We start from the raw sequence: 27,985 nt of genomic DNA, 5'->3' as shown, positions 1-27,985 counted from the left end.
CTAACAAGGTGTCCAAGCTCCAGCGATCCATCTATGGACTAGTGCAAGCATCTCGGAGTTGGAATATACGCTTTGATGAGTTGATCAAAGCTTATAGTTTTATACAGACTTGCGGTGAAGCCTATATTTACAAGAAAGTGAGTGGGAGCACTACAGCCTTTCTGATAAGTATATGTGAATGACATATTGTTGATCAGAAATGATGTAGAATTTTCTGGAAAGCATAAAGGAGAGTTTGAAAGGAGTTTTTCAAACAAAGACCTCGGTGAAGCTGCTTACATATTGGGCATCAAGATCTATATAGATAGATCAAGACACTTGATAAGTTTTTTTCAATCAGCATATACCTTGACAAGTTTTTGAAAGAGGTCAAAATGGATCAGTCAAATAAAGAGTTCGTGCCTGTATTACAAGGTGTAAAGTTGAGTAAGACTCAAAGCCCGACCACGATAGAAGATAGAAAGAGAATGAAAGTCATTCCCTATGCCTCATCCATAGGTTCTATAAAGTATGCCATGCTATGTGCCAGACTAGTTGTGTGTCTTACTATGAGTTTGGCAAAGGGGTACGATAGTGATCCGGGAATGGATCACTGTATAGCGGTCAAAGTTATCCTTAGTTACCTAAGAGGACTAAGGAAGTATTTCTTGGCTATGGAGGTTATAAAAAGTTCGTCGTAAAGAGTTACGTCAATGCAAGCTTTTACACTGATCCAGATGACTCTAAGTCTGAATCTGGATACATATTGAAAGTGGGAGCAATTAGCTAGAGTAGCTCCATGCAGAGCATTGTAGACATAGAATATTGCAAAATACATATGGATCTGAATGTGACAGACCCGTTGACTAAACTTCTCTCACGAGCAAAACATGATCACACCTTAGTACTCTTTGGGTGTTAATCACATAGCGATGTGAACGAGATTATTGACTCTAGTAAACCCTTTGGGTGTTGGTCACATACAGATGTGAACTATTGGTGTTAAATCACATGGCGATGTGAGCTAGATTATTGACTCTAGTGCAAGTGGGAGACTGAAGGAAATATGCCCTAGAGGTAATAATAAAGTTGTTATTTATATTTCCATATATCATGATAAATGTTTATTATTCATGCTCGAATAGTATTAACCAGAAACTTAGTACATGTGGAATACATAGACAAAACAAAGTGTCCCTAGTATGCCTCTACTTGACTAGCTCGTTAATCAAAGATGGTTATGTTTCCTGACCATAGACATGTGTTGTCATTTGATGAACGGGATCACATCATTAGGATAATGATGTGATGGACATGACCCATCCGTTAGCTTAGCATCATGATCGTTACAGTTTCATTGCTACTGATTTCTTCATGACTTATACATGTTCCTCAGACTATGAGATTATGCAACTCCCGAATACCGGAGGAACACCTTGTGTGCTATCAAATGTCACAATGTAAATGGGTGATTATAAAGATGCTCTACAAGTGTCTCCGAAGGTGTTTGTTGGGTTGGCATAGATCGATATTAGAATTTGTCACTCCGTGTTTCGGAGAGGTATCTCTGGGCCCTCTCGGTAATGCTCATTACTATAAGCCTTGCAAGCAATGTGATTAATGAGTTAGTTATGGGATCAAGCATTACGGAACAAGTAAAGAGACTTGCCGGTAACGAGATTGAACTAGGTATGATGGTACCGACGATCGAATTTCGGGCAAGTAACATACCGATGACAAAGGGAACAACGTATGTTGTTATGCGGTTTGACCGATAAAGATATTCATAGAATATGTAGGAGCCAATATGAGCATCCAGGTTCCGCTATTGGTTATTGGCCGAAGATGTGTATCGGTCATCTCTACATTGTTCTCGAACCCGTAGGGTCCGCATGCTTAATGTTTGATGATGATTTGTATTATGAGTTATGTGATTTGATGACCGAAGTGTGTTCGGAGTCCCGGATGAGATCATGGACATGACGAGGAGTCTCGAAATGGTCGAGACTTAAAGATCGATATATTGGAAGGCTATTCGGACATCGGAAAGGTTCCGAGTGATTCGGGTATTTTTCGGAGTACCGAGGAGTTACGGGAATTCATCGAGAGAAGTAATGGGCCTTATTGGGCTTTAGTGGAGAGAGGGGAGAAGGGCCAAGAGGTGGCACGCGCCTCCCCCTGCCCAAACCGAATTGGACAAGGGGTGGGGGCGTATCCCCCCTTTCCTTCTCCCTCTCCCTCTCTTTCCTTCTCTCCTACTCCGAATAGGAAAGGGAATCCTACTAGGACTTGAGAGTCCTAGTAGGACTCCCTATGCTTGGAGCACCCCCTAGGCTGGCTGCCTCCTCCCTCCCTCCTTTATATACGGGGGACGGGAGCACCCCATGGAGACACAAGTTGATCTTTTAGCCGTGTGCGGTGCTCCCCTCCACAGTTACACACCTCGGTCATATCGTCGTAGTGCTTAGGCGAAGCCCTGTGCCGGTAACTTCATCATCACCGTCACCACGCCGTCGTGCTAATGGAACTCTCCCTCAGCCTCAGCTGGATCTAGAGTTCGAGGGACATCACCGAGTTGAACGTGTGCAGATCACGGATGTGTCGTGCGTTTGGTACTTGATCGGTTGGATCGCAAAGACGTTCGACTACATCAACTGTGTTACATAATGCTTCCGCTTTCGGTCTACGAGGGTACGTGGACACACTATCCCCCTCGTTGCTATGCATCACCTAGATAGATCTTGCATGATCGTAGGAACTTTTTTGAAATTACCATGTTCCCCAACAATCTGTGTATCTTTTGCATAAATTCTTCTAAAACTAAACTGCATTGCTAACTACGAAGTTATTACTATATTTTTCAACAGAAACCCCGAAGGATTGTGTGCCTCATCTGATGTTTCCGAAAGGTCGCCTTGATGTTATGAGCTTACGGCCAAGTCATCCTACGCATCACAACTGTTCATACCGGATTTCTAAAACCAATGAAGATATGACAATCAAAGATTGGAAACAATGTATGGTCAGTCGTAGGGAGGTACTTGGAAGCAACATTGTGCGACGCGCAAGAATTGGAGACAGGATAATATCCATTCTCCATAATGGAGAGTCAGGGGCTATCTTGTTTTATGCTATTTTACCTAAGAGAAGGTAGTTAGATCTTAGCTAATACTCCTGATCATGTGTTAAGAACAATTAAGTAGGGTTGGTTAGATGACTATGATGATGATGAGTATGACTTGTTATCATGATAACGAGTAGAAGTTGTATGATGATGATGAGTATGACTTGTTATCATGATAACGAGTAGGTTGTATGATGCTGATGATTAGGACTTGTTATTATAGTACCAATGATGGGTTATTTAATATTATGATGATGCATGATGCTAAGTTGTTATATGAGCATAATGAGTTATTATATATATCAGTGGGTGAAATGAACGTGGATTAGATTCAAGTGGAGACAACATGTGGTGCATGTCGAAAGTACTACTAATCCAAACTTGACCTAGTTTGCACTAGTAATACTGTCAATGTGCACCACATGTTGCCTCCATTTGAATTTAATCCATGTTCATTTCACCCACTATTATAAATAATAACTAATCATGGTCATAAAATCGTATGATGAAAGTACTGTATATAAAACCTATACAAAGACAACGAGAATGAGCTGCATTTTCAAAAATATAGGAAAATTTAGTAGTAGCGTTTTTCAGAAGAAATGCTACTGCTACTTACTCTTATCAGAAGCGCTTGCGCAAAGAAAGCGCTACTACTAACTAGGTATAGCAGTAGCGCTTGTAAACAAGCTACTGCTATACCTAGTTAGCTATAGCGCTGCACCCAGCGCTACTGGTATATCTATTTCAAGTGCTACTACTAGGGTTTTCCCTAGTAGTGTCCATCTTCCAGCTGTCAGTTGTGTAGACAACCACCTGCACGTACTCCTAAACGACAAAACCTCCCTGCTCCACCATGACAATGGAGACAACACCTCATCAACGGGGATAGAGCAGAAGGAGAGAGACACCTGATGGAGTCGCCGCTGCCGCCTCGCCAACACCATCCATGAACCCTAACGCTGCCGATCTGAGGAATCGACAGAGACACGATGCCATCAACTCCGAGACGCCATCATGAAAGACACCACCGATGTGGGAGTGGAGTTGAGGCAGATTTATTCGTCCAGGCACCGCTCCCACCACCCCAACGACGCACCACGACCTACAAATCCAAACCCTAACTACAAAGCGGAGGAACTGGTCCCACTCCCTCCTGCCGCCGGAGTAGCGGCTGAAGGGAGAGGGGGCCAGTGCCCTGGCCAGTGGAGATCAGAGGAAATAGATCGCCTCTCCCTAGACGCCTGGTGGCGGCATGATAACCCATAAGTATAGGGGATCGCAACCGTTTTCGAGGGTAGAATATTCAACCCAAATTTATTGATTCGGCACAAGGGGAGCCAAAGAATATTCTCAAGTATTAGCAGTTGAGTTCTCAATTCAACCACACCTGAAAGACTTAATATCTGCAGCAAAGTATTCAGTAGCAAAGTAGTATGGAACTAATGGTAACAGTGGCAAAAATAAAAGTAGCAGTTTTATAGCGATCGTAACAGTGGCAATGGAAAAGTAACTTAGCAAAGAACAATATGTGAAAAGCTTGTACGCAATGTATCAATGATGGATAATTATGTCTGATGCAATTCATCATGCAATAGTTATAGCATAGGGTGACATAGAACTATCTCTAGTTCATCAATGTAATGTAGTCATGTATTCCGAATATAGACATACATGCTTATGTAAAAGAACTTGCATGACATCTTTTGTCCTACCCTCCCGTAGCAGCGGGGTCCTATTGGAAACAAAGGGATATTAAGGCCTCCTTTTAATAGAGTACCGGACCAAAGCATTAGCACTTAGTGAATACATGAACTCCTCAAACTACGGTCATCATCGGGAGTGGTCCCGATTATTGTCACTACGGGGTTGCCGGATCATAACACTTAGTAGGTGACTATTGACTTGCAAAATAGGATCAAGAACTCACATATGTTCAGATCTGAAATCATGGCACTTGGGCCCCAGTGACAAGCATTAAGCATGGCAAAGTCATAGCAACATCAATCTTAGAACATAATGGATACTAGGGATCAAACCCTAACAAAACTAACTCGATTACATGGTAAACCTCATCCAACCCATCACCTTCTAGCAAGCCTACGATGGGATTACTCACGCACAGCGGTGAGCATCATGAAATTGGTGATGGAGGATGGTTGATGATGATGATGGCGACAGATTCCCCTCTCCGGAGCCCCGAACGGACTCCAGATCAGCCCTCCCGAGGAAGATTAGGGCTTGGCGGCCGCTCCGTATCGTAAAACATGATGAATCCTTCTCTCTGATTTTTTTTCCTCCCCGAAAGTGAATATATGGAGTTGGAGTTGAGGTCGGTGGAGTTCCATGGGGCCCACGAGGCCGAGGGGGCGCCCCAGGGGGGCGCGCCCTGCACCCTCGTGGACAGGGTGTGGGCCCCCTGACGTTGATTCTTTTGCAAATATTTTTTATTAATTCCAAAACGTATTTCTGTGGGTTTTCAGGTCATTCGAGAACTTTTATTTCTGCCCAAAAATAACACCATGGCAGTTCTGCTGAAAACAGCACCAGTCCGGGTTAGTTCCAAACAAGGGCAAAAGTGTTTGGAAAAGTAGATACATTGGAGACGTATCAACTCCCCAAAGCTTAAACCTTTGCTTGTCCTCAAGCAATTCAGTTGACATACTGAAAGTGATAAAGGAGAACTTTTACAAACTCTGTTTGATCTTGTTGTTCCAAATATGTAAAGCCGGCATTCAAGTTTTCAGCAAAGATTATGAACTAACCATATTCACAATTACATTTAGGTCTCACATTTACTCATATCAATGGCATAATCAACTAGCGAGCAATAATAATAAATCTCAGATGATAACACTTACTCAAAACAATCATAATATGATATAATAAGATGGTATCTCGCTAGCCCTTTCTAAGACCGCAAAACATAAATGCAGAGCACCCTTGAAGATCAAGGACTGACTAAACATTTTAATTCATAGCAAAAGAGATCCAGTCATAGTCATACTCAACGTAAATTAATAGCAATGCGTGCAAATGACCGCGGTGCTCTCCAATTTGTGCTTTTTAATAAGAGGATGATGACTCAACATAAAAGTAAATAGATAGGCCCTTTGCAGAGGGAAGCAGGGATTTGCAGAGGTACCAGAGCTCGAGTTTTGAAATAGAGATAAATAATTTTTTGACTGGCATACTTTCATTGTCAACATAACAACCAAGAGATCTCGATATCTTCCAAGCTACATACATTATAGGCGGTTCCCAAATAGAATGGTAAAGTTTATACTCCCCCACCACCAACAAACATCAATCCATGGCTGGCTTGAAACAACGGGTGTCTTCCAACTAACAGCAATCCTAGGGGAGTTTTGTTTGCATTTATTTTGATTTGATTTGAGCATGGGACTGGGCATCCCGGTTACCGGCCATTTTCTCATGAATGATGAGCGGAGTCCACTCATCGTGAGAATAACCCACCTAGCATGGAAGATATAGACAACCCTAGTTGGTACATGAGCTATTCGAGCATAAAAACAGAATTTCATTTAAAGGTTTAGAGTTTGGCACATACAAATTTACTTGGAACGGCAGATAAATACCGCATATAGGAAGGTATGGTGGACTCATATGGCATAACTTTGGGGTTTATGGAATTGGATGCTCAAGCAGTATTCCCGCTTAGTACAAGCAGTTCTAATATAGTTTCATTTAATGGAGCATGGTATAGTCGGTACTCCTGGATCTCCAAGTTTATTTGGTATTCCATCCTTAAAAGTATAATTAGCAAGCATGGTGGAAATTTCAGCTTTCGGTATCTTTCTTTTATTTGTAACAATATCTTTCATATACTTCGCATAAGGATTCATTTTAAGCATGTCAGTCAAACGCATACGCAAAAAGATAGGTCTAATCATTTTAGCAAAGCGCTCAAAATCCTCATCATCCTTTTTCTTGGATGGTTTAGGAGGAAAAGGCATGGGTTTCTGAACCCATGGTTCTCTTTCTTTACCGTGCTTCCTAGCAACGAAGTCTCTCTTATCATAACGTTGATTCTTTGATTGTGGGTTATCAAGATCAACAACAGGTTCAATCTCTACATCATTGTTATTGCTAGGTTAAGCATCAACATGAACATAATTATTAACATTATCAGTAAGTTCATGTTCATTACCAGATTGTGTTTCAGCATCAGAAATAGAAATATCATTGGGATTCTCAGGTGTGTCTATAAACAGGTTCACCAGAAGCTTGCAAAGTCCTATCATTTTTATTTTTATTTTTCTTAGAAGGACTAGGTGCATTAACATTAGTTCTCTGAGAATCCTGCTCAACTCTCTTAGGGTGGCCTTGTTGGAAATATGCCCTAGAGGCAATAATAAATTGATTATTATTATATTTCCTTGTTCATGATAATCGTTTATTATCCATGCTAGAATTGTATTGATAGGAAACTCAGATACATGTGTGGATACATAGACAACACCATGTCCCTAGTAAGCCTCTAGTTGACTAGCTCGTTAATCAATAGATGGTTACGGTTTCCTGACCATGGACATTGGATGTCGTTGATAACGGGATCACATCATTAGGAGAATGATGTGATGGACAAGACCCAATCCTAAGCCTAGCACAAGATCATGTAGTTCGTATGCTAAAGCTTTTCTAATGTCAAGTATCATTTCCTTAGACCATGAGATTGTGCAACTCCCGGATACCGTAGGAGTGCTTTGGGTGTGCCAAACGTCACAACGTAACTGGGTGGCTATAAAGGTACACTACGGGTATCTCTGAAAGTGTCTGTTGGGTTGGCACGAATCAAGATTGGGATTTTGTCACTCCGTGTAAACGGAGAGGTATCTCTGGGCCCACTCGGTAGGACATCATCATAATGTGCACAATGTGACCAAGGGGTTGATCACGGGATGATGTGTTACGAAACGAGTAAAGAGACTTGCCGGTAACGAGATTGAACAAGGTATCGGTATACCGACGATCGAATCTCGGGCAAGTAACATACCGATAGACAAAGGGAATTGAATACGGGATTGATTAAGTCCTTGACATCGTGGTTCATCCGATGAGATCATCGTGGAACATGTGGGAGCCAACATGGGTATCCAGATCCCGCTGTTGGTTATTGATCGGAGAACATCTCGGTCATGTCTGCATGTCTCCCGAACCCGTAGGGTCTACACACTTAAGGTTCGATGACGCTAGGGTTATAAAGGAAGTTTGTATGTGGTTACCGAATGTTGTTCGGAGTCCCGGATGAGATCCCGGACGTCACGAGGAGTTCCAGAATGGTCCGGAGGTAAAGATTTATATATAGGAAGTCCTGTTTCGGCCATCGGGACAAGTTTCGGGGTCATCGGTATTGTACCGGGACCACCGGAAGGGTCCCGGGGGCCCACCGGGTGGGGCCACCTGCCCCGGGGGGCCACATGGGCTGTAGGGGGTGCGCCTTGGCCTACATGGGCCAAGGGCACCAGCCCCTAGAGGCACATGCGCCAAGATAAAGGAAAAGGGGAGAGTCCTAAAGGGGGAAGGCACCTCCGAGGTGCCTTGGGGAGGATGGACTCCTCCCCCCCTCCTTAGCCGCACCCCTTTCTTGGAGTAGGGGGCAAGGCTGCGCCTCCCCCTTCTCCCCTGCCCCTATATATAGTGGAGGGGAGGGAGGGCATCCACACCTGAGCCCTTGGCGCCTCCCTCCCTCCCGTGACACCTCCTCCTCTCCCGTAGGTGCTTGGCGAAGCCCTGCAGGATTGCCACGCTCCTCCATCACCACCACGCCGTTGTGCTGCTGCTGGATGGAGTCTTCCTCAACCTCTCCCTCTCTCCTTGCTGGATCAAGGCGTGGGAGACATCGTCGAGCTGTACGTGTGTTGAACGCGGAGGTGCCGTCCGTTCGGCACTAGGATCATCGGTGATCTGAATCACGACGAGTACGACTCCATCAACCCCGTTCACTTGAACGCTTCCGCTTAGCGATCTACAAGGGTATGTAGATGCACTCTCCTTTCTACTCGTTGCTGGTCTCTCCATAGATAGATCTTGGTGATACGCGTAGGAAAATTTTGAATTTCTGCTACGTTCCCCAACAGGCCTCAGGATACAAAGGTTCCTGGGTCATTCTACCACCTCTAGTCATAACTCTAACAACATTATCATTTTTCTTATTATTTAATTCATTGAGCAAATCATCTTGTGCCTTAAGTACTTGTTCTACTTGAGTGGTAACCATGGATGCATGTTTACTAATAAGCTTAAGGTCACCTTTAACTCTAGACATAAAATCACTCAAGTGTTCAATCATATAAGCATTACGTTTCAATTGTCTACCAACATAAGCATTGAAGTTTTCTTGTTTAATAGTAAAATTATCAAACTCATCCAAGCATTGGCTAGCAGACTTATAACGAGGGATATCACCTTCATCAAATCTATAGAGATAATTTACCTTTACTACCTGTGTCGGGTTATCAAGACCATGTATTTCTTCAATAGGTGGTAAATTCTTAACATCTTCAGCTTTAATTCCTTTTTCTTTCATAGATTTCTTTGCCTCTTGCATATCTGCAGGACTGAGAAATAGTATACCCCTTTTCTTCAGAGTTGGCTTCGGAGTTGGTTCAGGAAGTGTCCAATCATTATCATTGCTCAATATATTATTCAATAGCAATTTAGCTTGCTCAACAGTTCTTTCCCTGAAAACACAACCAGCACAACTATCCAGGTGGTCTCTGGAAGCATCAGCTAGTCCATTATAAAAGATATCAAGTATTTCATTTTTCTTGAGAGGATGATTAGGCAAAGCATTAAGTAATTGGATAAGCCTCCCCCAAGCTTGTGGGAGACTCTCTTCCTCAATTTGCACAAAATTATATATCTCCCTTAAGGCAGCTTGTTTCTTATGAGCGGGGAAATATTTTGCAGAGTAGTAACAAATCATATCCCAGGGACTACGCACACAACCAGGAGCAAGGATTAAACCATATCTTAGCATCACCCTCTAATGAGAAAGGAAACAATTTAAGGATATAATAATAGCGATTTTTTCCTCATGAGTGAATAGGATGGCTATATCATTCAATTTAGTAAGATGTGCCACAACAGTTTTAGATTCATAGCCATAAAAAGGATCAGATTCAACCAAAGTAATTAACTCAAGATCGACAGAGAAATAATAATCCTTATTAGAAATACAGATATGTGAAGTAGCAAAAGCAGGGTCATATTTCATTCTAGCATTCATAGACTTTTCTTTAAGCTTAGCTAACAGTTTCTTAAGATCATATCTATCTTTGCAAGCAAAAAGGTCTCTAGCAGTTTCTTCATCCATAACATAACCCTCAGGTACATTAGGAAATTCATATCTAGGGGAGAATCTTCATCATAACTTTCATCAATATTATCAGTTTCAATAATTTCATTCCCTCTAACCCTAGCAAGTTGTTCATCAAGAAATTCAGCTAATGGCACAGTATTATCAAGCATAGAAGTAGTATCATCATAAGCATCATGCATAGTAGAACTAGCATCAGCAATAACATGCAACATATCAGAATCAATAGCAGGTGCAGGAGTAGGTGTCGCAAATTTACTCGTAACAAAAGGTGAATGAAGTGCAGTGCTAGATGGCAGTTCCTTACCTCTCCTCGTAGTTGATGGAAAAATTTTGGTTCTTTCATCTTTCAAGTTCCTCATAGTGATCAACAGATATAAATCCCAAGTGACTCAAAGAACAGAGCTATGCTCCCCGGCAACGGCGCCAAAAAATAGTCTTGATAACCCACAAGTATAGGGGATCACAACAGTTTTCGAGGGTAGAGTATTCAACCCAAATTTATTGATTCGACACAAGGGGAGCCAAAGAATATTCTCAAGTATTAGCAGCTGAGTTCTCAATTCAACCACATCTGAAAGACTTAATATCTGTAGCAAACTAGTATGGAAGTAACAGTAACGTTGGCAAAAGTAACAGTACAGTTTTATAATGATCATAATAGTGGCATTGTAACTTAGCAAAGAACAATATGTGAAAAGCTCATAGGCAATGGATCAATGATGGATAATTATGTCGGATGCAATTCATCATGCCACAGTTATAACATAGGGTGACACAGAACTAGCTCCAGTTCATCAATGTAATGTAGGCATGTATTCCGAATATAGTTATACGTGCTTATGGAAAAGAACTTGCATGACATCTTTTGTCCTACCCTCCCGTGGCAGCGGGGTCCTATTGGGAACCAAGGGATATTAAGGCCTCCTTTTAATAGAGTACCGGACCAAAGCAATAGCACTTAGTGAATACATGAACTCCTCAAACTACAGTCATCACCGGGAGTGGTCCCGATTATTGTCACTTCGGGGTTGCCGGATCATAACACATAGTAGGTGACTATTGACTTGCAAGATAGGATCAAGAACTCACATATATTCATGAAAACATAATAGGTTCAAATCTAAAATCATGGCACTCGGGCCCTAGTGACAACCATTAAGCATGGCAAAGTCATAGCAACATCAATCTTAGAACATAATGGATACTAGGGATCAAACCCTAACAAAACTAACTCGATTACATGGTAAACCTCATCCAACCCATCACCGTCCAGCAAGCTTACGATGGGATTACTCATGCACGGCGGTGAGCATCATGAAATTGGTGATGGAGGATGGTTCATGATGACGATGGTGACGGATTCCCCTCTCCCGAGCCCCGAACGGACTCTAGATCAGCCCTCCCGAGGAAGATTAGGGCTTGGCGGCGGCTCCGTATAGTAAAATGCGATGAATCCTTCTCTCTGATTTTTTCCTCCCCGAAAGTGAATATATGGAGTTGGAGTTGAGGTCGGTGGAGTTCCAGGGGGCCCACGAGGCAGGGGGCGCGCCCCTGCACCCTCATGGATGATACGTCTCCAACTTATCTATAATTTTTGATTGTTCCATGCTATTATATTACCTGTTTTGGATGTTTATGGGATTTACTCTACACTTTTATATCATTTTTGGGACTAACCTACTAATCGGAGGCCCAGCCCAAATTGCTGGTTTTTTCCCTATTTCAGTATACGAAGGAAAGGAATATCAAACGGAGTCCAAACGGAATGAAACCTTCGGGAGCGATCTTTTTGGAACAAACGCAATCCAAGAAACTTGGAGTGGACGTAAAGAAGCAGCCGAGGAGTCCACAAGGGTGGCCGGCGCGCCCAGTAAGGGTGGGTGCGCGCCCTGCCTCGTGGGCCCCTTGTGGCTCCCCTGACCGACTTCCTTCTCCTATATATATCTATGGACCCCAAAAACATCCAGGAGCACCACGAAAAACTATTTCCACCGCCGCAACCTTCTGTATCCACGAGATCCCATCTTGGAGCCTTCATCGGTGCTCCGCCAGAGGGGGAATCGACCATGGAGGGCCTCTCCATCACCATCAAGGCCTCTCCGATGAGTTGTGAGTAGTTTACCATAGACCTTCGGGTCCATAGTTCCTAGCTAGATGACTTCTTCTCTCTCTTTGAATCTCAATACAAAGTTCTCCTTCCTCTTCTTGGAGATCTATTCGATGTAACTCTTTTTGCAGTGTGTTTGTCGAGATCCGATGAATTGTGGGTTTATGATCAAGTTTATCTATGAGAAATATTTGAATCTCCTCTGAATGCTTTTATGTATGATTGGTTATCTTTGCAAGTCTCTTCGAATTATCAGTTTGGTTTGGCCTACTAGATTGATATTTCTTGCCATGGGAGAAGTGCTTAGCTTTGGGTTCAATCTTGTGATGTCCTTTCCTAGTGACAGCAGGGGCAGCAAGGCACGTATTGTATTGTTGCCATCGAGGATAAAAAGATGGGGTTTATATCATATTGCATGAGTTTATCCCTCTACATCATGTCATCTTGATTAATGTGTTACTCTGTTCTTATGAACTTAATACTCTAGATGCAGACAGGAGTCAATCGATGTGTGGAGTAATAGTAGTAGATGCAGGTAGGAGTCGGTCTACTTGTTACGAACGTGATGCCTATATAAATGATCATGCCTAGATATTCTCATAACTATGCACTTTTATATCAATTGCTCGACAGTAATTTGTTCACCCACCGTAATAATTATGCTATCTTGAGGGAAGCCATTAGTGAAACCTATGGCCCCCGGGTCTATCTTTTATCATATAAGTTTTCCATCTACTTTTATTTGCAGCTCTTACTTTCCAACCCCTTTATCGTGTTGGTTGCGAGGTTCTTGTTTGTTTGTGTAGGCGCGTGGGACTTGGGAGGAGCCTCCTACTGGATTGATACCTTGGTTCTCAAAAACTGAGGGAAATACTTACGCTACTTTGCTGCATAACCCTTTCCTCTTCAAGGGAAAAACCAACACATGCTCAAGAGGTAGCAGTGGACAGGATGTGGGCCCCCTGACGTTGATTCTTTCGCCAATATTTTTTATTAATTCCAAAACGTATCTCCGTGGATTTTCAGGTCATTCTAGAACTTTTATTTCTGCACAAAAATAACACCATGGCAGTTCTGCTGAAAACAACGTTAGTCCGGGTTAGTTCCATTCAAATTATGCAAGTTAGAGTCCAAAACAAGGGCAAAAGTGTTTGGAAAGGTAGATACGTTGGAGACGTATCACGGTGGCTGCTAGGGTAGGAACGACTCATGTACACAGTACACTTAACACTCATAACCTAGGAGGGGACAGAACTAGCTCCAGTTCATCAATATAATGTAGGCATGTATTCCGTAAATAGCCATACGTGCTTATGGAAAAGAACTTGCATGACATCTTTTGTCCTACCCTCCCGTGGCAGCGGGGTCCATAAAAAACTAAGGGACATTAAGGCCTCCTTTTAATAGAGAACCAGAATAAAGCGTTAACACATAGTGAATACTTGAACTCCTCAAACTATAGTCATCACCGGAAAGTATCCCAATTACTGTCACCATGGGGTTTACAGATCATAACACGTAATAGGTGCATATGACTTGCAAGATTGGATCACGAACATAGATATATTGGTGAAAACATAAACGGTTCAGATATGAAATCATGGCACTCAGGCCCTAGTGACAAGCATTAAGCAACAAAGTCAGAGCAACATCAATCCCAAAACATAGTGGATACTAGGGATCAAGCCCTAAGAAAACTAACTCGATTACATGATGAATCCCATCCAACCCCTCACTGTCCAGCAAGCCTACGAAGGAATTACTCACTCCCGGTGGGGAGCATCATGGAAGTGGTGATGAAGGAGGGTTGGTGATGACAAAGACCGAAGAATCCCCTCTCCGGAGCCTCAGACGGGCTCCAGATGTGGCCTCCCGATGAAGAGCAGGCTCCGTATTGTGAAATATGATGAAACTTCCTCTCCTATTTTTTCTCTCCAAAAATGTGATTTTATAGAGTTGGAATTAGGGTCAGTGGAGCATTGTGGGCCCCACTACCCACCAGGGTGCGCTAGAGAGGGGTGGCGCGCCCTGTTGCCTTGTGGGCAGATGGGGACCAATCCAATGGGTCCTGGTTCCATAAATGTTCATTTTACTCCAAAATAATTCTCCAAAGAGTTTCGTCCAATTCTAAGAACTTTTATTTCTGCACAAAAACAACACCATTGTAGTTCTGCTAAAAACAACGTCGGTCCGGGTTAGTTTCATTCAAATCATGCAAATTAGAGTCCAAAACAAGATCAAAAGCGTTAGGAAAAGTAGATACGATAGAGACGTATCAACTCCCCCAAGCTTAGCCCATTGTTTGTCCTCAAGCAATTCAGTTGACAAACTGAAAGTGATAATGAAAAACGTTTATGAACTCTATTGTTCCTGTTTACATGTACATGCTTAAATAGCACACACGTTTTTAGCAAAGATCATGACTAACCATGCCAACAATAATTCTTAGAGGTTATATTAACTCATATCAATGGCATAATCAACTAGCGAGCAATAATAAGATATCTCAAATGCCAACACTTTGTCAAAACAATCATGTATAATATGATAACAGTGGTATCTCGCTAGCCCTTTCCGAGGCCGCAAAATATAAATGCAGAGCACCTCCAAAGTTCAAGCAACGACTAAACATTGTAATTCATGGTAGAAGAGATCCAATCATGATGCATTCAACATTAACTATACACAATGCACGAGGATGACAATAGTGCTCTCAGAACTGGTTCTTATTTCAGAAGGTGATGACTCAACATAAAAGTAAATAGATAGGCCCTTTGTAGAGGGAAGCAGGGATTTGCAGAGGTGCCAGAGCTCAAAGCTTAAATCATAGGTAAACAAAATTTTGGGAGGTATACCCTTCCTGTTAATGTCATGACCAAGAGTTATTAATATCTCCGATGCTAAACACATTAGCGGCGGTTCCCAAGGAGGTAAAGTTTACTCCCCCTCCACCAACAAACACAACCATGGCTAGCTGAATCCATGGGTGCCTTCCATACCAACAACAATCCTGGGGGTGGGGGGTTGTTTAATTATTTGCAATTTTTGATATCGGGATTGGGCATCCCTGTTACCAGCCCCTCTCGTGCAAGGACAAGTGAATAAACACTCATCATGCATGAGACTAACCCGATTAGCATGGAAGATACTTATCACCCCCTGTCGCACCATGAGCGGTCCAGGCACACCAAACAGATGTTCATTTGAATATTTAGAGGTGGCACATGCAAATTTACTTAGAACGACAGGGTAATACCATATATAGGTAGATATAATGGACTCATCTGGAATAACTTTCGTTTAAGGATTTTGATGCACAAGCAGTATTCCCGCTTAGTACAAGCGATGGCTAGCAAATAGGTTGAGAAGCGACCAGCTAAAGAGCGAAAACAGTCATGAACATGAATTATGAATAATTAACATTGAATACTAGTATGAGTAGGATATAAACACCATGAACATAAATATTATATAGGCTATGTTGGTTTTGATTCAACTACATGCGTGTACACCAAGTCAAGCCACTTGAAACATTTAGAGAAGGATACCATATCATCATACTACATCATAATCATTTTGATGCATGTTGACACCTAAGATAAATCATTATCCACTCCTAACTACTTAAGCATGACATGAGCAACTATAATCTCTAATTGTCATTATAAACATGTTTGATCATAATATCTTGAATCATGGATACCGAGTTAAACATATTTACAAAAACAAAAACAAGTTGAGTTCATACCCGCTTTTCTTTGCCACAATCACTTCATCAAATATCGTCATTATTGCCTTTCACTTGCATGACCGAATGATGTGAAAAAATAATAGTGCAAGAGTGTCGTGTTTTAAGCTAGAATCTGCTACATTTTATTTAGAGTAGAATACAAAATAATATGGGCTCTCTGTTAGATCAACAATAATGCATATGAAAGCCACTCAACATTTTTCATCGTGGTCTTCCCCTGGGTATGATGTAACACCCTGGATTTTGGCTTTTTTTGGATTTCTGTGGATTATTGCTTTGATTTCTTTTTCTATGTCTATGTGGTCTAGAAACTTGGGAAGATCATATCTTCCTAGGCTCCCAAGTTGCTTGTCATCCTCAAAACCATCCCAAGATCATGTCATTTCCATCTTAGCCCAAATCCAAATTCATTTTCTTGGGAATACTCCTTTTGCTATTAAAGGAATAACCCTGGTTGCCCTGGGTTGTGAAGCAGCCTATATTTCTGTCATTCCCAAAATTTCCAAAACATTCTCATAAATCCTTTGGGACATATCTTTCAAACATATGTCAAAATTATTCTTTGCCTAGTTCAAAAATAATTCATTAATATTCTTTTTGCTATTCTGCCCTAAATGGCACTTTGTGAAGGAAGTACTATTTATCTTTCTTTTTTTCCTCCCAAACTTTTTGGGCAATCTTTCCTATCCATATTATTGCCTCACGCCAGAATTGAACTCAAGTTGCATAGTAAATGTTCCTCAGCTAATTTCCAAAGTTTTTGTCCAGAAAGAAACTTTGTGAAGGAGGTCCAAGCTAGGAATATCCAAATGAGTTGAAATTTTGTCACAGCCTCCATATACTCAAATAATAGCTCTCCTCCAAATTTGATCTCATTTCATCCATCCATGTGAGCTCATCATCAAATCTTTGCTTAATCAAATTTTCAGTTTGTGAAGAAACTATATCTTCTATTGCTTCATTATTGCTGAAAATTTACCAAGACATGCTCCTATCCATATAAACCATCTCCATAAAATTTGGGCTCATTTAATCTTGCCAATTTTCCTCAATAATTTTTCTAAGATTCTGTCTAGATTGAAGCATTGTGAAGCAAGTACCATTTTGGTATGACAAAATGGTATGTAACTTTTACAGTGCCTTAAGATGCTCATATGACTCATCTACTCCAAATTTCAGCCCAACCCAATCAAGAATGTGAGTGCTACTTCATCATTTGCATTTTCTGTACTGTATGATGAGTTGTACAACAAGTGCTAGCTATCTTCAATAGATAGGAAGAGCCACTAATTTTGCCCTCGTGTCCTAGTCTACTTTCAGTCACTGTTTTTGCTCTAGGCTGGGTAGGTCATGGCCCATTTTTCTAACACTAGTAAGCGTGCACGTGCAACGCACGTATCCTAACAAACTACAATAAAAACATGAATTATGTCTTGTTATTTTACCTGAACATCTAAACGCCTGTCACGCCCAAGTTTAAACTAATAGGATAAGGTTGAGAGCTTTTCACCCATTCGCTCCTGTGAAATGGGAATTCATGTTAGTTATAATTATACAAGAGTACTAATTTATTAGAAAGAAAAATAAACTGGAAAAATGTGTCTTACTCTAGCAAGGGGACATCATCAACCATGTTGATGAACAAGCAAAGTTCATCTATTAAGTTGTCTTTTGTTGGAGTGACAAACGGGGAAAGGATAAATGATTGCGACATGTGCTCAACTTGTGACGACGAGTTGGATGCTTTGGGTTTGTTAGGAGGTCTTTTGACAATCATACAATCGGTGGGATCCGTGTTGGTGTTATCATCATCCAAGTTTCGATTTCTTATATCGTCATCATTGAATTCTGAGTCGACTAAAATCACAACTAATTTTGTTCTAAAATATGTCATATGAACCTAAAGTGAAGTAGTAATAATAAGACTTAGTTTTCAAATAATGATACAACATAAAATAATTAGTATCATGATACGATGCAAAATATACCTGTTCGGAAGTGTCGGACAAACTATCTCCTGTGAAGTAGTCCATGTAATTTAACATCCAGAGACCACAAGATGACCTGGATGATAAAGAAATTTTGATATGTTTAATAACAAGAATATTCAAAAAACATTAGTATTATAAAATGATGACGACTGAACCATAGAGTCATACCGGAGACGCTCGATAAAAAAAGAATTGAATAATGTTTGCGACTAAAATAAATCAAATGACCAAAAGGGCTATCAATAAAATAATTGAATTTGTGAACGCATATTATTTTATATAAATCAAATGAACAAAAGCGCTATCAATAAAAAATGAATTTGTAAAAGCATATTTATTTGAGAGGAACCCATATAATTATTACTTCACCAAACGGGTACATATAAAATTTTAGATTTCACTCGTGCATTGCACGTGAATGCATAATTCTTTTGAGAGGAACCCATATGAAAAATAAAACAAAATAGACACTCCCAATAACCCATTTGGTCGATGATATATTTAATGTGGGTGACGTGATTAGGCCACACAAAAGCAACCAGAGGTCGGATTGCAAAAGAAAAAAAAAAGCAATCAAGGAACACTAATAAGGAGCAGCGGGTGAAAAGTAAAATAAAAGAACGGGCAGCGGTATCATTTTACGTCGCACATGATTCACATCAGTTCCTTTCTCCCAACACGATGTATCCCGATTTTTCTTTTTTTGCAAAATGGATGTATCTCGACCTGCACCTAGCACTTGGTTTTCTTCAGTGATGTGTGTGCGGTGAGACCGTGAAAGATACAGGCAGCCATCACTTTGCTTTCTCCGCCGCCCGCCTGCTCTACTGCACGCCGCCGCTTCCTCTGCAGCACGCCGCATCCTCTCCCGGCACGATGTCGCCCGGCGCCCCCTCCTCCTCCCCCCCCCCAACCCACACCACCACCACGGCCTCGACCCTTCTCGTCCTATCCTCACGACGGCCTCGCCCCGCCGGCCCTCGTGCCCACGACGGCCTCACCCCGCCGGCTCCTGCCACCATCGCGGCCTTGCCTTGCCGCCAACTCCGTCAATCTTCCCTAGGTCGACTCTGCTGCCGCCATCCTACTGCCCCAGAGCAGATCGAGATGTGAGCTGCTAGACAAGATGGGGGAGGAGGCATCTCGAATTGGACGGAGATCCAGTGCGTTGACGTGCCCGCCGTAATCATCGCCCCCCGTGCTTGGCTCACACAGTCGCTCTGGGAAGGAGTTCGCAGCTCACGTACGTGCTCGGTTGCTGAAGGTATGATGTTCGTTTAGATGTTGTTAATGCACCTATGGTTATCAGTGGGGATTTAGTCAGGTGACATTTTTGAGGCAACCATGCTGTGACAAAGCTGATTGATTTGTGAATTTGAATTCTGGGTGGCTTAATTTGTCAATATCAGCTATCTATAATTGATGTTGAGTCGTTGCTTTTTGTGGCTGCTGCTTGATTAGTGTGGTATTCTCATGCTGTAATGTCGCATTATTTCTGGCACTAAGTAACAGAGAGTTCCAGGGTCACAACCAAGTTGGTACTGCACTATTTGTATCAGAAATACATGTGACACCATCATTTGACATCTGAACTTTGCTGATGCTTATGCCATTGTATGCACAACAGGCGGCTTCGCCACATTGTCATTCATTTGTGAGATGTTTCTCTTTCTCTATGTTGGCATGGATGATATATAGAGTACTGGAAGATTGTTAGTGAAACACATTCAGGTATGCTATCTTCTGATTCTTTCCATGTGTGTAGTAACATATTCGTTGTTCAAATCCAGAAATTTTAACACATTTTCTATACTACTATATGCAGCCCAATGAAGTGTATCGCCTTTGAGCTCCATTATTTAGGCCAGATCTCATGAGAGATGCTGTGTCAATTGCATTGGCATCCAATAAGGTAAAAACTCTGAGTTATATTAGAAGGCGTACCCATCCGTCTGAAGACTGCTCTTAATATATTCTTCTCATTCCCATGTTGTAAAATTTAGATCAGTCCACTTATCGGATTTTAATTCCATGTGATCGGATGCATATTTGAATAAATCCTCCAGTCCTTCTAGCTGTTGTACCAACAAATGGAAAAAGTATAAGCATCACAAGCGAGAAATAAGAAAAAAACTACTTATGAAAAGATGGGGCAGTAGGACTAACTGCTAACCGTATCAGTGAGGTCCTGGCAGTTCATTGATGGGCCAATTCCTCGTCCTCAGCCACCACAATTTGTTGACTTGTTTCGTTGTGGGTTAATTTCTGAGAACAATATTAAAAGTATTACCCGTATGTAGGATATAATATAATTAGAATGCCTTTGGAAGATATAGTTGAAAAAGGAAAGTCACCTGTGTATGTTCAGAATCTTTGGCCTCTCTTTTTGCTATGTTTTCTTCAAGGATTGGTGTATATTCTGGGCTCTCCGTGCAATTATTTTCCTCCACTTCATTATTGTTGAGTATTTCACTTGATTCGTCATCGCTCGGTAGCTGAAACACATGGTGGTAGAATATTATGATAGAGAGAATATCTTTCTGATATGATATTTGTACTGAAAAATTACAAACTGATCTGTGCCGTTAGAATTAGAATAGTAATGAGATGTGGAAAGAAAACTCGCCTCTGTCGATTCGGGGATTGTATCTCCATCATTGGTTATCACAGCATCAAGAAGCATGTTTTGTGGACCCTCCGTAATTAAAGTATGAACCAAGCAGTAGTCAATTAAAGCACCATTATATTTGTCGACGGGATTGTGTCCACATGACGGCGCAGTGAGTATGTTGTCTGGCCTCATCCTTGTTCCAAAGTTTTGTCTCTGGTACGTATCATTTGTGTGTAGCCAATCACAATCTTCATTAGCTAAAGAAACATTGAGTGACTGTCAGTTAGGAAATCAAAGATTGGATATACAGTGTTTCATGTAGGTGGCAACAGCTGTATCGGATTGATTTTGTTCTCCAGTTGTAAGGACTATTGTTGACGATTTGGTTTGACACCGTTTGTCACGTAGGCTTTGCAATATCAGTTGCTTATGTTGCTCATAGCGGGCATTTTCTCTCTGCCTCTTAAGTGCTTGTTTTGCTTCTGTATTATAAGTGTTAATTTGGTACAAGACAACATGAGCAACAGTTCTTTTTACTCTGTATGGTAGTTAACATGAGCCACAATTGCTTACCATATGAACTGCTGCCTCTGTAGGATTGAAGTGGTGGTCGTAACACAGTCAGTTGGGAGGACCCAATGGCAGAGTCGATATTTTCCTTGTTAGAAACAGCAGTATATGGTGTTCCTAATGAATTCAGACCAGGAAGTGGAGTCCGATCACTCATTATGACATCAACAGGTATGCCTGCATCATAATTGTATGAACAATGTCAGTTGTTGACACACAAATGCCGGTATTATGGTTGGATGTAGGAGAACACATGACCTTCCGCAGCTGGTGTGTGTCGTTGCTGGGTGAGAGCAGACTGCACAGTGGGCCTCTCCACCGTGTCAAAACCTGCCCAAAAGAACACTTAATTGATATGATTTAATTGAGATTCATCAATGTATGATAAAAAATAGAGAAAATGGAGTAACCAGGCGACATGGCCCCGGGTGGCTTAGATGGAGTGTTGATTTCATTTAGAATAGCAAATGGCGCACTTGGCCTCTCCACAGTGTCAAAACCTGGCCAGAAGAACACTTAACTAACCTGATTTTACTTGTGATTCATGAAATGTATGGTAAAAAACGGAGAAAATGGAGTAACCAGGCGACATGGCCCCAGGTAGCTTAGATGGAGTGTTGATTTCGTTTAGAATAGCAGCCGCAGCTTTCTTACGATCCCTTGCCTCTTGTCTTTTCTTTAATATTGCATCCCTGTTTAGTGCATACCTCTCCCTTTCCCTCTGTCTCTTCAGCTCTTTTGGATCTGCTTTTTGACCTGCGAGACAATGACATATTCTTCTGGATTTACAAACCTAAGTAGGTAAGAGTCGTAGCTTATGTATTTACCTGAATTGCTGTTGTTGGTCAGGTCCTGAAAGGGAGTACGTACCCCACTACGCTGAGAGGATGCCATATTGTCTTCTCAACTTTTCTTTTTTTGTGAAACACTTATTCAACCCTTTGTTAACTCAGTTTGTTCATGATGTACTGTAAGTATTAGTTTTGAAAGTACAAATTACATACTGTCATATTAAAAGAGCAATTTCCTTTATCTTCTGTCAGATCATAAGATGTGCAAATTAAATTAGCAATTTCCTTTGTCTTCTGTCAGATCATAAGATGTGCAAATTAAATTGATCTAACATGTGCACTGGCAGGTCTCGAGATGTCGTGGGGCCACACAGGGTGATGACACTGGAGGTAGGGCAGCGCGCCAGGTTGAGGACGTCCACCGGGTCGAGGACGTCGTGGACAGGGCGAGGGCGGCGTGGCGAGGAGAGGTACGGCAGCAAGGCGGGTGGAGGACGTCGCGGACACCAGGAGCCAGGAGAGGTAAGGCAGCAAGGCGGGTCGAGGATGTCGCGGACACCAGAGCTGCGGCGGGGCGGCTGGCGGAGGCGAGGTTTGTGGCGTGATGCCGGCGTTGATCGTGGAGGTTCCTGGCGTGGTGGCGGCTTTGATCGCGGAGTCCACATTAATTCCCTTGAGGTGTCATCGTTGGGGGCTGTGTAGCATCCTGAACGAGGAGTCTGTCGGCAGAACATTTGTTTTCAGCCGTAGATCTGACTGTAGTATAATGGATGTAACGTGGACCGTTGGATGCAACTTAATGGATCTGATGGGACGTGCGGGGTTATCCTGTGTGCACTTTTTGGGGTGCACGTAGGGGAAGTCATGTTATCATTTAATAGTAGTATAGATGTAGCTTTGCGAGTGAGGGGTCTCATCTACTTTTCACTTTGGTTACACCAAGTACGATGCGTCCACACAATTCTCTGCCCCTGGTCAGAGCCGGTGAGATGTTCGTGGCAAGGCAACGTGCTTCTTCAGGAAAATGCCATCACTACCATCCACTAGCACCACGACGCTTTTAACAAGCCAGTGTGGTTTGCGCAAGTTTTGTATTATATAGATTTAGTGCATCCCATATAAGTGTGAGGTCAATGTGCCTCGGTCCTATGTTTATGTACTCCCTCCGTCCGAAAATACTTGGTCGGAGGAATGATATCTAAACGTATTTTAATTCTAGATACATCCATTTTTATACATTTCTCCGACAGGTATTTTTGAACGGAAAGAGTATAAAGGAGGACCGACGCACGTGAGGTTGGAGAATGATCGATAGAAGGACGACTACGAGAATAGATAGTGCTCAATCTGGTCGTGGACTGGTCAAACCCAACAAAGTAGTAGCAGAGCAAACCTGGCACATGGGTCATGCTTGGCGTGCCGGCCCATGAGCACATATGCCAACGAGTCATGGGCCCGGAAAGGCACACCCGTTTATTCTTTTTTGTTTTCTAGAATTATTTTCATATATTAGGCCCGAAACAGCCCAAATTGGCCCAAAAACTCGCTGCCCAACCGGCCATGGGCCGACTCGTTTAACTAATGGGCCGTGCCTGGGCCTGAAAGTGCCGCACGCGTGCAGGCATGGTCAGGGCCCGTTTACAAATGGGTCGCCATGGGCCCTTGCCATGCCAGACACGTAATGGGCGGCAGGGTCTGGCGGTCTGGCCGTCTCGCCCTCGTCGCCCGGTCGCTCGCTCCTTTGTCTCTTCCCATTCCGCCCAAACCCCATCCAACCCCACGAGCTAGCGCACCATCGCGCCGCCGCAGATCAACCTGATCGACGACGACGTCCGCGCAGAGATCTTCCTCCGCCTCCCGCCGGACGAGCCCGGGTACCTCTCCCGGGCAGCCCTTGTCTGCAAGCTCTGGCTCCGCGTCATCTGCGACCCCGCCTTCCGCCGCCGGTACCGCGCGTTCCACGGCACCGCTCCTCTGCTCGGCCTTCTCCACAGGACCCAAGTCTTTGAAAGAGACCCCGCCCCGCGCTTCGCCTCCACCACGTCGATGCCCGACTTCCCCCACCCGTGCTTCGACGGCCGCCCCACGTGCCTCCTCGACTGCCGCCACGGCCGCGTCCTCATCTACACGTACCAGGATGCGGATCTCCTCGTCTGGGACCCCGTCACTGGCGACCGCCACGTGGTGCCCGAGCCGCACTGCGCGGTGGTCTGCGCTGCCGCCGGCTGCGACCACCTCGACTGCCACGGCGGCCCCTTCCGCGTGGTCTTCCTGGCCACTGATGACCACGACGAAGTCGTCAAGGCCAGTGTGTACTCATCTGTGACAGGTGCGTGGAGTGCGCTGGTATCTCTCGACGATAGCTGTGAATGCTATGCCCGGCACAAGCGAGATGAAATCGCAAAAGCAATGTACTACATACCCAGTATCCAGTCTAGGCGAGTAGCCGCAATTGGAGATGCAGTCTACTTCACACTTTTGCGGTCTAGTGTCATTGCCAAGTATGATTGCGGCAAGAATCGCCTGTCTCTGATTGACCCACCATTGCCAAATACAGAGGTGTACAATATTCGCATTGCCCTCATGCATGGTGATGGAGGACAATTCACTGGGGTTCGCTGGCGTTAAGGATTTCAGTCTGCATCTTTGGTCAAGGAATATGAAGGGAGCTGCAAAATGGGTACAGTGCATGGTCATTGACCTGGAGAAAATCATGCCCATGGACAAACCCCTCAAAGGCAATGGAGCAAGTGTGGTTGGTTTCGCAGAGGTTCTGGGTGTCATCTTCGTTAGCACACATGTTGGCCTGTTCATGATGGAGCTCAAGTCCGGACTGGTGAAGAAGGTTGATGAACTTGGGGTCTACTTTTCTGTCCTACCCTACATGAGCTTCTACACTCCTGGTATGGTACCAGTCCTTGATTCTGTTGTCCTTTATTTTACAGCTTCCGTACGTTTGCTCACTTTGTTGGTTCTTATTTGTGAACAATCAGTCATATTGCAAGTAATGTTAATTTTTTGTTAGTTTGTATTCCTGTATAGTCCTTGCCAGAGGCAAATTTGTGTATGCTAGACAAAACTTAACATATGACATTGGAAAACAGAACATGACTTTTGTTATGAGATTTGTCTGGTTAAGGACCATGATGATGCATTGGTTGACTTGCTAAATATGCACAAAGCCTTGTAAATCCCTGTTACCTTGCTCCTGTCTTTCTTAGAAAATATTATGTTTATTTCCGGCATAGCTAAACCTCACATCTCAAGCTCGGTCTTGTAACCTCTGGAATTACCACTAGCACATAGCTCACCAAAGTGGAATGCTGAGTAAGAGTTGGTTACGAGTTTTCTGCAAGGTAGTATCTTTTAAGATCACAGCATTGTTACACTTAGCAAAGCTTACCTGATCTCTTAGTTTGCTGCTGTTTTGATTCTTTTAGATATGCCACTAGCCCACTACCAAGCTGTTTATTTGCTGTTTACATACAGATGGGGCAGGTCATTATGATCAATTTCATCCTGATCATAATATTGAAAAGTTGTATTTCTGTTTAGCATGTCATCCATACTTCTGTTACTTTTTAGCATGTCAACTGAACTACTTGGAACTAGAATCATGTGTAGTCTATCTGTCTGGCATTTCCATTTCACAATTTTTTTATATCAGCTTCTGTGTTGGTCTCCTCTTCAGATGGTATGTCAAGTAGCAGTGTCACTGTCAGACTCTTTGGACAACCAATTGGAGACACAAAATCTGAGTCACAATTTGATTTCACAGTAAAATGTTTATCATTACTAAATAGATTGAGAACTTCATCTAACAGGTGGAAGTCAGATGTTTTACTATTTCACTAAAAACTTGAAAATTTGTGTCAAAGTTATGCTGTCATACAGCAAAACAGTTCTGAGGTCATTTGTGAGTTATGGACTCAAGTCCTGCTATTCTTCTGCTATTTTATGGATCGGTCCATGGGAAGCACGGCCAATTGCATCATTACCCCTTGAATTTCTGCTTTTTTTAATACAATCGATGAAGCGCCATGGGAAGCAGAGCCCTTGCTGGTCTAGCATTTTCTTTTTCTTTTGGATGTGTAGGAGCGCTGCACATTATTGTATTAAAAAGGGGATAAAATGCCCATACAAGAAAAGCTGAAAAAAAAGGTAGAGGTTGGGAATGGAAGTAGGAAACAGGAAAACACCACTCCAAGCCTCTCATAACAGGCCACACTGAGAGAAAGAAACCAATGACTAGAAAAAATTGAAGTTTATGTAATTGATGAAGAGTTAAGCGGCTGCTAGGTTATTGCTAAATACTAATTAAACAAGCTCGTACTAACACGTTGTCCTGCATTTTCTTTACCACGTCAACGTCTTTGCTTAGTTTGTTGGTCCTGTTTGTGAACAAAGTCATACTGCAATTATACTCCTAGTTGTTATCTTGAAATATAGATATTGCCAATCCATTTATGTGTGCTAGTGCAAACTGAATAGATTGATAACTTCATCTAACAGGTGGAATTCAGATGTTTTACTATTTCACTAAAAACTTGAAAAATTGTGTCAAGGTTATGCTGCCATAAAGTAGGGCCATAAAATTGGGGTCATTTGTGAGTTATGGACTCAAGTCCTGTTATTCTTCTGCTATTATATGGATCGGTCCATGGGAAGCAGGGCCAATTGCATCATTCCCCTTGAATTTTTACTTCTCTCTACAGAACTTCTTGGTCCTGTCTGTGAACAAAGTCATACTGCAATTAATAGTTGTTATCTTGACATACAGATATTGCCAGTCCATTTGTGTGCGCTAGTGCAAACGGAATACATGGCATTGGGAACTGACTTAATTTGAATTTGTCAGATTTGACTTGTTATGGACTAGTATATTGGTAAAAAGAAAAGATCAAATGTTCATGCAAAGCTGCTGATATAGTACTCCCTCCGTTCCAAAATAAGTGTCATGGTTTTTTTAGAATCATTCTGTTATTTTCTAGCACCTGTTGTATATTTGAAATCAAACTGTAAATGCTAAGTTTTGGTGTTGGTTTTGATTTCTGTGCATGATTTCTTTTCAGACCGTGGTAGATTGTTGTCGCTGGCTAGGCTCACTGAACACTGATGTCTGACGTGCCACTCACCAGGCAAAATGGATGAATCCAATCACTAACCTTAGTTCTGCTGCTGGTGGCTTCTTCAAGTCTTAAAGATTTACTACTGTCAAAACCTTTATTTTCTGTTGGAGTAGGTAGAGCACGACTGGTGGAGGTCATTATGATCTACTAGGGAGCCGAGTTTTGCATTCTCTGGTCGCATGTGGACCCGAAATTCATCCAAATCAGCTAGGCAGTCCTGGTTTCAAAGTAAGAAATGTATTAAGGAAAATGAACCGAGAGGGGAGACCCAGAGCTACTTAATGGGCGTCCACTCTGCAAACTGAGGTAAACCGTGGATGTTTTTGTTGAATTCATGCTGATCCTGTATATGGGTTAAAATGGTGTAGAAGCATCAAATATGCCTGGGGCGCATTTGATGTTTCAGTAGCTTTTTGGTTAATGCTTCACTAAGCTAGGCTACTATGTTTATGTGGAGTCTTTGTCGCTGTTCTTTCCTGGAAAGTTAACATTGACATTCAGTCTTGGTGTTAGTTTTTTACTTTTATCTCACAAAGAATTGTTCAAATAAGGTTAAAAGGGGAGTCAATATCTGTCATTTTTTTTAA

At 42.5% G+C, this 27,985-nt stretch overlaps 1 long non-coding RNA gene and 1 pseudogene across 3 annotated transcripts; both read left to right on the top strand.

Annotated features, from left to right (window-relative positions):
- The first annotated feature begins 19,089 nt into the window (after positions 1-19,089).
- LOC119320132 lies at positions 19,090-23,172 on the top strand. Of its 3 annotated transcripts, none has more exons than XR_005154810.1 (5): positions 19,090-19,561; positions 19,925-20,028; positions 20,123-20,209; positions 21,505-22,279; positions 22,617-23,172. It is a non-coding gene; the product is annotated as an uncharacterized LOC119320132 (long non-coding RNA). The 3 variants fall into 3 exon arrangements; XR_005154811.1 differs by lacking the exon at positions 22,617-23,172 and adding an exon at positions 22,328-22,610 and having other exon boundaries at positions 19,099-19,561; positions 21,505-21,649; XR_005154809.1 differs by having other exon boundaries at positions 19,105-19,561; positions 21,505-21,649.
- A 778-nt stretch (positions 23,173-23,950) lies between these two features.
- On the top strand, positions 23,951-27,781 carry LOC119320846 (annotated as a pseudogene).
- Positions 27,782-27,985: the final 204 nt, after the last annotated feature.

Source organism: Triticum dicoccoides, chromosome 6B (genome assembly GCF_002162155.2).
Source record: "Triticum dicoccoides isolate Atlit2015 ecotype Zavitan chromosome 6B, WEW_v2.0, whole genome shotgun sequence".
In the NCBI taxonomy this organism is placed as follows: domain Eukaryota; kingdom Viridiplantae; phylum Streptophyta; class Magnoliopsida; order Poales; family Poaceae; genus Triticum; species Triticum dicoccoides.
This window is presented reverse-complemented; position numbering and strand designations above follow the sequence as displayed.